Source organism: Mandrillus leucophaeus, unplaced genomic scaffold (genome assembly GCF_000951045.1).
Source record: "Mandrillus leucophaeus isolate KB7577 unplaced genomic scaffold, Mleu.le_1.0 Scaffold202, whole genome shotgun sequence".
In the NCBI taxonomy this organism is placed as follows: domain Eukaryota; kingdom Metazoa; phylum Chordata; class Mammalia; order Primates; family Cercopithecidae; genus Mandrillus; species Mandrillus leucophaeus.
In genome coordinates, this window is record NW_012102055.1 from 2218574 (window position 1) to 2221404 (window position 2831).

Here is a 2831-nt window from a genome sequence, read left to right on the forward strand (position 1 = left end):
CTCCTGCACTGCCCCTGCCCCTCTCTCTGTCCCCTGCCCTCTGCCCTCTGCCTGCTGGAATTTCTTCTCAAATATCAAATATCTATTGCCTCCTCTATCTATCATATGTAGTAGCTTTATTTCTCCCCTAAAACTTGGCTGCAGCCAACACCCAGTTCTCTGAGATCGAGCTTCTACTTAGAAACGAGCTTATCAAAGAATCGCTTCAGCAAAGGTGATCTCTCCCATTAGGAATTCTAGTAAGGTTTGTTAGAGGAATAAACTTGTCTTTAAATCGTTACATCAGCAAAGACATGGGTGGGACGCAGAAGGAAGCCAGTAGGACCGTCTGTGCCTTCTTCGTGATCCTTGGACTGCACAGTGTCCCCAGAGCACCTGAGATCTCCAACCCTTCCAAGCACCCAGGGCCCGAGCCCTCCTCCACCTCCTTGTCTCCTGTGAACTGGGGAACCCAAACCTGGTGTCCTCTGCTCAACATGTCCACAGGCATCCGGATGCTGGACCAGCCGTTCATGACGGACATCATCGAGGCCTCCTCCATCAGCCACATGCCGCAGCTGATCGACATCTACAGCGCCAGCTGGGGCCCCACAGACAACGGCAAGACAGTGGATGGGCCCCGGGAGCTCACGCTGCAGGCCATGGCCGATGGCGTGAACAAGGTAAGAGGGCCGGCCCCCTACGCCCCGGCCACTCTCAAGGTGGGACACAGTGGGTGGAGGGGTGGAGGCAACTGGGTAAACCATTGTCACCCTGTGTGTGAGTCCAGGTCCTGCAGGAGTCAGACAGTACAGGGGCTTAGCCATGCAGGAGGCTGACTACGGGAAGGCCTGTGAAGGATAAGGAGAGAAGACAGAAGAGCCTCAGACGTGATGCCTGCCTGGCTCCTGCGAACGACAGTGGGAGAGAAGGGGCTTGGGGAGGGAGGGTCTCAGACAGCAGTCCCCATGCCAAAGCTGCCCATCACAGGCAGAAAGGGGCCTGCACTGGCACCCACACCACCCGCTCAGTCGTTGGCTGGCAGTAACACACAGGACATGGGGTCTCGGCAGGACGGGGTGGTACATCCAGGGGGCAGCAGCCAGGACTGTGACCACGACACTCATGGGGCAGGAGGTCTGAGCACACATTCTCACAGCCGCTCCTCTGAGATTAGCTCAGGCTTGGACAGAGCCAAGGAGAAGGAAGCCAGGCAGAGCCTCCAAAGGGATGAGATGGAGGTCAATGCTGCAAAGGGAGGGGAAGGGGGCCCCTTCTCTGAGACACTGGGGCTGGAGCCACCCCAAAGGAGACACGAACCCAGGTTCAGGGACCAGAGGGTTTCTGGGCTCCAGTCTCTCAGGAAGTGACTTAACCTTGCCTGTCAAATGGTGATAATGAGGGGTCACAGAGTCACTGTGATGTGTAAATGAGAAAGATGCAAGCGCTCGTCACTGAGAAGTGCTTGCAAAGGGTCAGCATTTGTCCCAGTCTCAACTGTCACTTAAGCAACACTCCAAAACTTCATAGCACAGAACACAACTCCTTTACTACGCTTGGGATGCTGTGGGTCAGGAATTTGGGCCGGGCACAATGGGGATAGCTCATCTTTCCTCCACGATCCCTGGGGCCTCAGCTGATAGATTTGCTACTTGAGCATCCATTACCAAACTGCTGTGTCTTCACAAGCTGTTCCGATGCACGCATCTACTTGCCACGCGTGGCACAGCTCCCACCCCTCGGCATACATAGTCTTCTCAGGCCTGTCCTCACTGCCAGGCCAGCAGTGGCCCCCTCCCTGTGCTCCCAGAGGACTCTCTGTAATCAGCCTGGACATGGGACTCACACCGCAAGGTCACTGCCGTGTGTGGAGTAAGTGGTCTGGTGCTAAGTGAGGGAAAGGACAGTGCATGAGATTTTTTGTGTGGCTTTTGGAACTCCATTTTAGGAATGTTTTTAAATTTGCTTCTTAGATTTTGGTGAATTTCAAATCGATGAAATGGCTATAGAAACCAGCACTATTATAAATAAATTATAGAATGCATCCGTTCCACATACACATTTAAATTATGTACAGTCTGTTTATGGAAAATGCACAAACTCATCACTTATACATTGATAACACTAAAATAAGTGAATGTACAGAACACTATATGTTTAATGCAGGCATAAAAAAGAGAATATTGAAGAAAATCAGAGTGAGCAATTGAAGGCTGCTTTTCCATACATTTCCTGAGGTCAGAAAACATGTGTTTTCCTGCCCAGACCATCCTCGGGAACTAGCCCGGGGCTTAAGAACATAGTGGATGAGCTGTTCAGGGAGCAGATACGGAATTAATGCAGACACGAAATGTCACGGTTGAGGGGCTGAAAGTCACATCGAAATCTATGACTACAGTGGATGCCATTGGTGCCCACCAAGATCCCCTTCACCAGGCAGACCTGGGGGCAGCCCCAGCTGCTGTGAGTGTCGGCTGCTGATGGCTCACAGCGGCCCCTCTCACCAAGCATTGCCCTGACAGGTGGAATCTTTCTCCTAGAAAGTTATGCCCCCCACACCCAGGGCACAACCCACAGCAGACGGCTAAAGCAGGAGCCTGCTTGCCTCCAACAGGGAGGAATCTTCAATGTAATTTATGCTCCAGAGCCCCCTGTGGGCCAGGCCAAAGGTAGGCTTTACCCAAGACTGCATAGCTTTGGAGTTCCTTCCCCTCTGTATTTTACTTCACTCCCTTGCTCACAGATTCCTTCTGAGAGCCCTCCTTCAATGAGTCTGGGCAGCTGAATCTCTGTCTCAGGCTCTGCTTCTAGGGAACACTTCCCACAAACATCACCTCAAAATTTACCCCATT

General features: G+C 52.4%; 1 protein-coding gene across 3 annotated transcripts in view; it reads left to right on the forward strand.

The window, feature by feature from the left end:
- The window catches only part of PCSK2 (proprotein convertase subtilisin/kexin type 2), a 255053-nt gene that overhangs the window by 207915 nt on the left and 44307 nt on the right, over positions 1-2831 (forward strand). The gene's annotated exons all lie outside the window — the stretch shown is intronic.